This window comes from Schistocerca americana, chromosome 11 (genome assembly GCF_021461395.2).
Source record: "Schistocerca americana isolate TAMUIC-IGC-003095 chromosome 11, iqSchAmer2.1, whole genome shotgun sequence".
Taxonomy (NCBI): Eukaryota; Metazoa; Arthropoda; class Insecta; order Orthoptera; family Acrididae; genus Schistocerca; species Schistocerca americana.
Window position 1 is genome coordinate 8,500,444 of NC_060129.1, and position 12,881 is coordinate 8,513,324.

A 12,881-nucleotide genomic window follows, 5' to 3' on the forward strand; every position below is an offset into this window, starting at 1 on the left:
TCACTTCAGGTTTACGGTATCCCTTGGACCTTCTTATTGACGATGAAACACAGAGTTTGCATCCGAATTTAATACAAAAAGCCTAATGCCGACTTAAGTACAAGAGGACTGACACTCTAACTTTCTATGATTTAAACCTCTCCTGTGAGTCCGGTTTTAGATTCCGATGCTTTACCTCAGGTTTACTGTATCCCTTGGACCTTCTTATTGACGAATAAACACAGAAACTGCTTCCGAATTTAATACAAAAGGCACAATGGCGACTTAAGTACAAGAGGACTGACACTCTCACTTTCTATGATTTGAACCTCCCCTGTGAGTCCATTTTTAGATTCCGATGCTTCACTTCAGGTTTACTGTATCCGTTGGACCTTCTTATTGACGATTAAACACAGAAATTGCATCGGAATTAAATTTAAAACGCACAATGCCGACTTAAGTAAAAGAGGACTGACACTCTCACTTTCTATGATTTGAATCTCTCCTGAGAGTCCAGTTTTAGATTCCGATGCTTCACTTCAGGTTTACTGTATCCCTTGGACCTTCTTATTGACGATGAAACACAGAAATTGCATCCGAATTTAAAACAAATGGCACAATGCCGACTTAAGTACAAGGGCACTGACACTCTCAGTTTCCATGATTCGAACTTCTCCTGTGAGGTCAGATTTAGATTCCGATGCTTCACTTCAGGTTTACTGTATACCTTGCACCTTCTTATTGACGATGAACCACAGAAATTGCATTGGAATTAAATTCAAAAGGCACAATTGCGACTTAAGTACAAGAGTACTGACACTCTCACTTTCTATGATTTGAACCTCTCCTGTGAGTCCATTTTTAGATTCCGATGCTTCTCCTCAGGTTTTCTGTATCTGTTGGACCTTCTTATTGACGATGAAACACAGAAATTGTATCCGATTTTAATACAAAAGGCACAATGCCGACTTAATTACTAGAGGACTGACACTCTAACTTCCTATGATTTGAACCTCTCCTGTGAGTCCAGTTTTAGATTCCGATGCTTCACTTCAGGTTTACTGTATCCCTTGGACCTTCTTATTGACGATGAAACACAGAAATTGCATCCGAAATTAATACAAAATTCACAATGGTGACTTAAGTACAAGAGGACTGACACTCTCACTTTCTATGATTTGAACCTCTTCTGTGAGTCCAGTTTTAGATTCCGATGCTTCACCTCAGGTTTACTGTATCTGTTGGACCTTCTTATTGACGATGAAACACAGAAAATGCATCCGAATTTAATACAAATGGCACAATGCTGACTTAAATACAAGAGGACTGACACCCTCACTTTCTATGATTCGAACCTCTCCTGTGAGTCCAGTTTTACATTACGATGTTTCACTTCAGGTTTACTGTATCCCTTGGACCTTCTTGTTGACGATAAAACACAGAAATCGCATCCGAAATTAATACAAATAGCACAATGCCGTCTTAAGTAAAAGAGGACTGACGCTCTAACATTCTGTGATTTGAACCTCTCCTGCGAGTCCAGTTATAGATTCCGATGCTTCACTTAAGGTTTACTGTACCCCTTGGACCTTCTTATTGACGATGGAACACAGAAATTGCATCCGAATTTAATACAAAAGGCACATTACCGAGTTAAGTACAAGCGGAGTGACACTCTAACTTTCTATGATTTGAACCTCTCCTGTGAGTCCAGTTTTAGATTCCGATGCTTCACTTCAGGGTTACTGTATACCTTGCACCTTCTTATTGACGATTAAACACAGAAATTGCATCGGAATTAAATTCAAAAGTCACTATGCCGACTTAAGTACAAGAGGACTGACACTCTAACTTTCTATGATTTGCACCTCTCCTGTGAGTCCAGTTTTAGGTTCCGATGCTTCACTTCAGGTTTACTGTATCCCTTGGACCTTCTTATTGACGATGAAACACAGAAATTGCATCCGAATTTAATACAAAAATCACAATGGCGACTTTAGTACAAGAGGACCGACAATCTCACTTTCTATGATTTGAACATCTCCTGTGAGTCCAGTTTTAGATTCCGATGCTTCACTTCAGGTTTACTGTATCCCTTGGACCTTCTTATAGACCATGAAACACAGATATTGCATCGGAATTAAAATTAATACGCACAATGCCGACTTAAGTAAAAGAGGACAGACACTCTCACTTTCTATGGTTTGAACCTCTCCTGTGAGCCCAGTTTTAGATTCCGATGCTTCACTTCAGGTTTATTGTATCCCTTGGACCTTCTTATTGACAATGAACAACAGAAATAGCACCGTAATTAAATTCAAAAGGCACAATGCCGACTTAAGTACAAGAGGACTGACACTCTAACTGTCTATGATTTGTACCTCTCCTGTGAGTCCAGTTTTAGATTCCGATGCTTCACTTCAGGTTCACTGTATCCCTTGGACCTTCTTATTGACGATGAAACACAGAGTTTGCATCCGAATTTAATACAAAAGGCATAATGCCGACTTAAGTACAAGAGGACTGACACTCTAACTTTCTATGATTTAAACCTCTCCTGTGAGTCCAGTTTTAAATTCCGATGCTTTACTTCAGGTTTACTGTATCCCTTGGACCTTCTTATTGACGATTAAACACAGAAACTGCATCCGAATTTAATACAAAAATCACAATGGCGACTTTAGTACAAGAGGACCGACAATCTCACTTTCTATGATTTGAACATCTCCTGTGAGTCCAGTTTTAGATTCCGATGCTTCACTTCAGGTTTACTGTATCCCTTGGACCTTCTTATTGACGATGAAACACAAATATTGCATCGGAATTAAATTTAATAAGCACAATGCCGACTTAAGTAATAGAGGACTGACACTCTCACTTTCTGTGGTTTGAACCTCTCCTGTGAGTCCAGTTTTAGATTCCGATGCATCACTTCAGGTTTATTGTATCCCTTGGACCTTCTTATTGACAATGAACATCAGAAATAGCTCCGGAATTAAATTCAAAAGCACAATGCCGACTTAAGTACACGAAGACTGACACTCCAACTTTCTATGATTTGTACCTCTCCTGTGAGTCCAGTTTTAGATTCCGATGCTTCACTTCAGGTTTACGGTATCCCTTGGACCATCTTATTGACGATGAAACACAGAGTTTGCATCCGAATTTAATACAAAAGGCCTAATGCCGACTTAAATACAAGAGGACTGACACTCTAACTTTCTATGATTTAAACCTCTCCTGTGAGTCCAGTTTTAGATTCCGATGCTTTACTTCAGGTTTACTGTATCCCTTGGACCTTCTTATTGACGATTAAACACAGAAACTGCTTCCGAATTTAATACAAAAGGCACAATGGCGACTTAAGTACAAGAGGACTGACACTCTCACTTTCTATGATTTGAACCTCTCCTGTGAGTCCATTTTTAGATTCCGATGCTTCACTTCAGGTTTACTGTATCCGTTGGACCTTCTTATTGACGATGAAACACAGAAATTGCATCGGAATTAAATTTAAAACGCACAATGCCGACTTAAGTAAAAGGGGACTGACACTCTCACTTTCTATGATTTGAATCTCTCCTGTGAGTCCAGTTTTAGATTCCGATGCTTCACTGCAGGTTTACTGTATCCCTTGGACCTTCTTATTGACGATGAAACATAGAGTTTACATCCGAATTTAATACAAAAGGCACAATGCCGACTTAATTACAAGAGGACTGACACTCTAACTTTCTATGATTTGAACCTCTCCTGTGAGTCCAGTTTTAGATTCCGATGCTTCACTTCAGGTTTACTGTATCCCTTGGACCTTATTATTGACGATGAAACACAGAAATTGCATCTGAATTTAATACAAAAGGGACAATGGCGACTTAAGTACAAGGGGACTGACACTCTCACTTTCTATGATTTGAACCTATCCTGTGAGTCCAGTTTTAGATTCCGATGCTTCACTTCAGGTTTACTGTATCCCTTGCACCTTCTTATTGACGATGAAACACAGAAATAGCATCCGAATTTAATACAAATGGCACAATGCCGACTTAAGTACAAGGGCACTGACACTCTCACTTTCCATGATTTGAACTTCTCCTGTGAGGTCAGATTTAGATTCCGTGGCTTCACTTCAGGTTTACTGTATCCCTTGGACCTTCTTATTGACGATGAAACACAGAAATTGCATCGGAATTAAATTCAAAAGGCACAATTCCGACTTAAGTACAAGAGGACTGACACTCTCGATTTCTAAGATTTGAACCTATCCTGTGAGTCCAGTTTTAGATTCCGATGCTTCACTTCAGGTTTACTGTATCCCTTGCACCTTCTTATTGACGATGAAACACAGAAATTGCATCCGAATTTATTACAAATGGCACAATGCTGACTTAAGTACAAGAGGACTGACACTCTCACTTTCTATGATTCGAACATGTCCTGTTTGGTCAGATTTAGATTCCGATGCCTCACTTCAGATTTACTGTATCCCTTGGACCTTCTTGTTGACGATAAAAAACAGAAATCGCATCCGAATTCAATACAAATGGCACAATGCCGTCTTAAGTAAAAGAGGACTGACACTCTAACATTCTATGACTTGAACCTCTCCTGCGAGTCCAGTTTTAGATTCCGATGCATCACTTAAGGTTTACTGTATCCCTTGGACCTTCTTATTGCCGATGAAACACAGAAATTGCATCCGATTTTAATACAAAAGGCACATTACCGACTTAAGTACAAGAGGAGTGACACTCTAACTTTCTATCATTTGAATCTCTCCTCTGAGTCCAGTTTTAGATTCCGATGCTTCACTTTAGGTTTACTGTATCCCTTGGACGTTCTTATTGATGATGAAACACAGAAATTGCATCGGAATTAAATTCAAAAGGCACAGTGCTGACCTAAGTAGAAGACGACTAACACTCTCACTTTCTATGATTTGAACCTCTCCTGTGAGTCCAGTTTTAGATTCCGATGCTTCACTTCTGGTTTACTGTTTCCCTTGGACCGTCTTATTGACGATGAAACACAGAGTTTGCATCCGAATTTAATGCAAAAGGCACAATGCCGACTTAATTACAAGAGGACTGACACTCTAACTTTCTATGATTTGAACCTCTCCTGTGAGTCCAGTTTTAGATTCCGATGCAGCACTTCAGGTTTACTGTATACCATGGACCTTCTTATTGACGATGAAACACAGAAATTGCATCCGAATTTAATACAAAAGGGGCAATGGCGACTTAAGTACAAGGGGACTGACACTCTCACTTTCTATGATTTGAACCTATCCTGTGAGTCCAGTTTTAGATTCCGATGCTTCACTTCAGGTTTACTGTATCCCTTGGACCTTCTTATTGACGATGAAACACATAAATTGCATCCGAATTTAACACAAATGGCACAATGCCGACTTAAGTACAAGGGCACTGACACTCTCACTTTCCATGATTCGAACTTCTCCTGTGAGGTCAGATTTAGATTCCGATGCTTCACTTCAGGTTTACTGTATACCTTGCACCTTCTCATTGACGATGAAACACAGAAATTTAATCGGAAATATATTCAAAAGGCACAATTCCGACTTAAGTATAAGAGGACTGACACTCTCACTTTCTATGATTTGAACCTCTTCTGTGAGTCCAGTTTTTGACTCCGATGCTTCACTTCAGGTTTACTGTATCCCTTGGACCTTCTAATTGACAATGAAACACAGAGTTTGCATCTGAATTTAATACCAAAGGTACAATGCCGACTTAAGTACAAGAGTACTGACACTCTAACTGTCTATGATTTGAACCTCTCCTGTGAGTCCAGTTTTAGATTCCGATGCTTCACTTCAGGTTTACTGTATCCCTTGGACCTTCTTATTGACGATGAAACACAGAAATTGCATCCGAATTTAATACAAAAATCACAATGGCGACTTAAGTACAAGAGGAGTGACACACTCACTTTCTATGATTTGAACCTCTCCTGTGAGTCCAGTTTTAGATTCCGATGCTTCACCTCAGGTTTACTGTATCTCTTTGACCTACTTATTGACATTGAAACATAGAAATTGCATCCGAATTTATTACAAATGGTATAATGCCGTCTTACGTACAAGAGGACTGACACTCTCACTTTCTATGATTCGAACCTGTCCAGTGAGTCCAGTTTTAGATTCCGATGCTTCACTTCAGGTTTACTGTATCCCTTGGACCTTCTTATTGACGATGAAACACAGAAATTGCATCCGAAATTAATACAAAAGGCACAATGCCGACTTAATTACAAGAGGACTGACACTCTAACTTTCTATGATTTGATCCTCTCCTGTGACTCCAGTTTTAGATTCAGATGCTTCACTTCAGGTTTACTGTATCCCTTGGACCTTCTTATTGACGATGAAACACAGAAATTGCATCCGAATTTAAAACAAATGGCACAATGCCGACTTAAGTACAAGGGCACTGACACTCTCAGTTTCCATGATTCGAACTTCTCCTGTGAGGTCAGATTTAGATTCCGATGCTTCACTTCAGGTTCACTGTATACCTTGCACCTTCTTATTGACGATGAACCACAGAAATTGCATTGGAATTAAATTCAAAAGGCACAATTCGACTTAAGTACAAGAATACTGACACTCTCACTTTCTATGATTTGAACCTTTCCTGTGAGTCCAGTTTTAGATTCCGATGCTTCTCCTCAGGTTTACTGTATCTGTTGGACATTCTTATTGACGATGAAACACAGAAATTGCATCCGAATTTAATACAAAAGGCACAATGCCGACTTAATTACAAGAGGACTGACACTCTAACTTTCTATGATTTGAACCTCTCCTGTGAGTCCAGTTTTAGATTCCGATGCTTCACTTCAGGTTTACTGTATCCCTTGGACCTTCTTATTGACGATGAAACACAGAAATTGCATCCGAAATTAATACAAAATTCACAATTGTGACTTAAGTACAAGAGGACTGACACTCGCACTTTCTATGATTTGAACCTCTTCTGTGAGTCCAGTTTTAGATTCCGATGCTTCACCTCAGGTTTACTGTATCTGTTGGACCTTCTTATTGACGATGAAACACAGAAATTGCATCCGAATTTAATACAAATGGCACAATGCTGATTTAAATACAAGAGGACTGACACCCTCACTTTCTATGATTCGAACCTCTCCTGTGAGTCCAGTTTTAGATTCCGATGCTTCACTTAAGGTTTACTGTACCCCTTGGACCTTCTTATTGACGATGAAACACAGAAATTGCATCGGAATTAAATTCAAAAGGCACAATGCTGACGTAAGGACAAGAGGACTGACACTATCACTTTCTATGATTTGAACCTCTCCTGTGAGTACAGTTTGAGATTCCGATGCTTCACTTCAGGTTTACTGTATCCCTCGGACCTTCTTATTGACGATGAAACCCAGAAATTGCATCAGAATTAAATTCAAAAGGCACAATGCCAACTTAAGTACAAGAGGACTGACGCTCTAACTTTCTATGATTTGAATTCACCAGTGAGTCCAGTTTTGGATTCCGATGTTCACTTCAGGTTTACTGTTTCCCTTGGACCTTCTTATTGACGATGAAACACAGAAATTGCATCCGAATTTAATACAAAAGGGACAATGGCGACTTAAGTACAAGGGGACTGACACTCTCACTTTCTATGATTTGAACCTATCCTGTGAGTCCAGTTTTAGATTCCGATGCTTCACTTCAGGTTTACTGTATCCCTTGGACCTTCTTATTGACGATGAAACACAGAAATTGCATCCGAATTTAATACAAAAGGGACAATGGCGACTTAAGTACAAGGGGACTGACACTCTCACTTTCTATGATTTGAAGCTATCCTGTGAGTCCAGTTTTAGATTCCGATGCTTCACTTCAGGTTTACTGAATCCCTTGGACCTTCTTATTGACGATGAAACACATAAATTGCATCCGAATTTAATACAAATGGCACAATGCCGACTTAAGTACAAGGGCTTTGACACTCTCACTTCCCATGATTCGAACTTCTCCTGTGAGGTCAGATTTAGATTCCGATGCTTCACTTCAGGTTTACTGTATACCTTGCACCTTCTCATTGACGATGAAACACAGAAATTGCATCGGAATTATATTCAAAAGGCACAATTCCGACTTAAGTACAAGAGGACTGACACTCTCACTTTCTATGATTTGAATCTCTCCTGTGAGTCCAGTTTTAGATTCCGATGCTTCACTTCACGTTTACTGCATCCCTTGGACATTTTTATTGACGTTGAAACATAGAAATTGCATCCGAATTTATTACAAATGGCACAATGCCGACATAAGTACAAGAGGACTGACACTCTCACTTTCTATGATTCGAACCTGTCCTGTGAGGTCAGATTTAGATTCCGATGCCTTAGTTCAGATATACTGTATCCCTTGGACCTTCTTGTTGACGATAAAACACAGAAATCGCATCCGAATTTAATACAAATGGCACAATGCCGTCTTAAGTAAAAGAGAACTGACACTCTAACATTCTATGATTTGAACCTCTCCTGCGAGTCCAGTTTTAGATTCCGATGCTTCACTTAAGGTTTACTGTATCCCTTGGACCTTCTTATTGCCGATGAAACACAGAAATTGCATCCGAATTTAATACAAAAGGCACATTACCGACTTAAGTACAAAAGGAGTGACACTCTAACTTTCTATGATTTGAATCTCTCCTCTGAGTCCAGTTTCAGATTCCGATGCTTCACTTTAGGTTTACTGTATCCCTTGGACGTTCTTATTGACGATGAAACACATAAATTGCATCGGATTTAAATTCAAAAGGCACAGTGCTGACCTAAGTAGAAGACGACTAACACTCTCACTTTCTATGATTTGAACCTCTCCTGTGAGTCCGGTTTTAGATTCCGATGCTTCACTTCAGGTTTACTGTATACCTTGCGCCTTCTTATTGATGATGAAACACAGAAATTGCATCGGAATTAAATTCAAAAGGCACAATGCTGACTTAAGTAAAAGAGGACTGACACTCTCACTTTCTATGATCTGAACCTCTCCTGTGAGTACAATTTTAGATTCCGATGCTTCACTTCAGGTTTACTGTATCCCTTGGACCTTCTTATTGACAATGAAACACAGAAATAGCATCGGAATTAAATTCAAAAGGCACAATGCCGACTTAAGTACAAGAGGACTGACACTCTAACATTCTATGATTTGAACCTCTCCTGCGAGTCCACTTTTAGATTCCGATGCATCACTTAAGAATTACTGTATCCCTTGGACCTTCTTATTGCCAATGAAACACAGAAATTGCATCCGAATTTAATACAAAATTCACATTACCGACTTAAGTACAAGAGGAGTGACACTCTAACTTTCTATCATTTGAATCTCTCCTCTGAGTCCAGTTTTAGATTCCGATGCTTCACTTTAGGCTTACTGTATCCCTTGGACGTTCTTATTGACGATGAAACACAGAAATTGCATCGGAATTAAATTCAAAAGGCACAGTGCTGACCTAAGTAGAAGACGACTAACAATCTCACTTTCTATGATTTGAACCTCTCCTGTGAGTCCAGTTTTAGATTCCGATGCTTAACTTCAGGTTTACTGTATACCTTGCACCTTCTTATTGACGATGAAACACAGAAATTGCATCAGAATTAAATTCAAAAGGCACAATGCCAACTTAAGTACAAGAGGACTGACACTCTAACTTTCTACGATTTGAACCTCTCCTGTGAGTCCAGTTTTAGATTCCGATGCTTCACTTCAGGTTTACTGTATCCCTTGGACATTTTTATTGACGATGAAACACAGAAATTGCATCCGAATTTAATACAAAAAACACAATGGCGACTTAAGTACAAGAGGAGTGACTCACTCACTTTCTATGATTTGAACCTCTCCTGTGAGTCCAGTTTTAGATTCCGATGCTTCACCTCAGGTTTACTGTATCTCTTGGACCTTCTTATTGACGATGAAACACAGAGTTTGCATCCGAATTTAATACAAAAGGCACAATGCCGACTTAATTACAAGAGGACTGACACTCTCACTTTCTATGATTTGAACCTCTCCTGTGAGTTCAGTTTTAGATTCCGATGCTTCACTTCAGGTTTACTGTATCCCTTGGACCTTCTAATTGACGAGGAAACACAGAGTTTGCATCCGAATTTAAAACAAAAGGTACAATGCCGACTTAAGTACAAGAGGACTGACACTCTGACTTTCTACGATTTGAACCTCTCCTGTGAGTTCAGTTTTAGATTCCGATGCTTCACTTCAGGTTTACTGTATCCCTTGGACATTTTTATTGATGATGAAACACAGAAATTGCATCCGAATTTAATACAAAAATCACAATGGCGACTTAAGTACAAGAGGAGTGACACACTCACTTTCTATGATTTGAACCTCTCCTGTGAGTCGAGTTTTAGATTCCGATGCTTCACCTCAGGTTTACTGTATCTCTTGGACCTTGTTATTGACGATGAAACACAGAAATTGGATCCGAATTTATTACAAATGGCACAATGCCGACTTAAGTACAAGAGGACTACACTCTCACTTTCTATGATTCGAACCTGTCCTGTGAGGTCAGATTTGGATTCCGATACCTCACTTCGGATTTACTGTATCCCTTGGACCTTCTTGTTGACGATAAAACACAGAAATCGCATCCGAATTTAATACAAATGGAACAATGCCGTCTTAAGTAAAAGAGGACTGACAATCTAACATTCTATGATTTGAACCTCTCCTGCGAGTCCAGTTTTAGATTCCGATGCTTCACTTAAGGTTTACTGTATCCCTTGGACCTTCTAATTGCCGATGAAACACAGAAATTGCATCCGAATTTAATACAAAAGGCACATTACCGACTTAAGTACAAGAGGAGTGACACTCTAACTTTCTATGATTTGAATCTCTCCTCTGAGTCCAGTTTTAGATTCCGATGCTTCACTTTAGGTTTACTGTATCCCTTGGACGTTCTTATTGACGATGAAACACAGAAATTGCATCGGAATTAAATTCAAAAGGCACAGTGCTGACCTAAGTAGAAGACGACTAACACTCTCACTTTCTATGATTTGAACCTCTCCTGTGAGTACAGTTTTAGATTCCGATGCCTCACTTCAGGTTTACTGTATCCCTTGGACCTTCTTATTGACGATGAAACACAGAAATTGCATCCGAAATTAATACAAAAGTCACAATGGTGACTTAAGTACAAGAGGACTGACACTCTCACTTTCAATGATTTGAACCTCTCCTGTGAGTCCAGTTTTAGATTCCGATGCTTCACCTCAGGTTTACTGTATCCCTTGGACCTTCTTATTGACGATGAAACACAGAAATTGCATCCGAATTTAATACAAATGGCACAATGCCGACTTAAGTACAAGAGGTCTGACACTCTCACTTTCTATGATTCGAACCTCTCCTGTGAGTCCAGTTTTAGATTCCGATGCTTCACTTCAGGTTTACTGTATCCCTTGGACGTTCTTATTGACGATGAAACACAGAAATTGCATCGGAATTAAATTCAAAAGGCACAGTGCCGACCTAAGTAGAAGACGACTAACACTCTCACTTTCTATGATTTTAACCTCTCCTGTGATTCCAGTTTTAGATTCCGATGCTTCACTTCAGGTTTACTGTATACCTTGCAGCTTCTTATTGACGATGAAACACAGAAATTGCATCGGAATTAAAATCCAAAGGCACAATGCCGACCTAAGTACATGAGGACTGACACTCTCACTTTCTATGATTTGAACCTCTCCTGTGAGTCCAGTTTTAGATTCCGATGCCTCACTTCAGGTTTACTGTATCCCTTGGACCTTCTTATTCACGATGAAACACAGAAACTGCATCCGAATGTAATACAAATGGCACAATGTCGACTTAAGTACAAGAGAACTGACACTCTCACTTTCTATGATTTGAACCTCTCCTGTGAGTCCAGTTTTAGATTCCGATGCTTCACTTCAGGTTTACTGTATCCCTTGGGCCTTCTTATTGACGATGAAACACAGAAATTGCTTCCGAATTTAATACAAACGGCACAATGCCACTTAAGTACAAGAGCACTGACACTCTCACTTCTCCATCATTCGAACCTCTCCTGTGAGGTCAGATTTAGATTCCGATGCTTCACTTCAGGTTTACTGAATACCTTGCACCTTCTTATTGACGATGAAACACAGAAATTGCATCGGAATTAAATTCAAAATGCACAATGCCGTCTTAAGTACAAGAGGACTGACACTCTCACTTTCTATGATTTGAACCTCTCCTGTGAGTCCAGTTTTGGATTCCGATGCTTCACTTCAGGTTTACTGTATCCCTTGGACCTTCTTATTGACGATGAAACACAGAAATTGCATCCGAATTTAATACAAAATGCACAATGGCGACTTAAGCACAAGAGGACTGACACTCTCACTTTCTATGATTTGAACCTCTCCTGTGAGTCCAGTTTTAGATTCCGATGCTTCATTTCAGGTTTACTGTATCCCTTGGACCTTCTTATTGACGATGAAACACAGAAATTGAATCCGAATTTAATACAAATGGCACAATGTCGACTTAAGTTCAAGAGGACTGACACACTCACTTTCTATGATTTGAACCTCTCCTGTGAGTCCAGTTTTAGATTCCGATGCTTCTCTTCAGGTTTACTGTATCCCCTTGGACCTTCTTATTGACGATGAAACACAGAAATTGCATCCGAATTTAATACAAATGGCACAATGCCGACTTAAGTACAAGAGCACTGACACTCTCACTCTCCTTCATTCGAACTTCTCCTGTGAGGTCAGATTTAGATTCCGATGCTTCACTTCAGGTTTACTGTATACCTTGCACCTTCTTATTGACGATGAAACACAGAAATTGC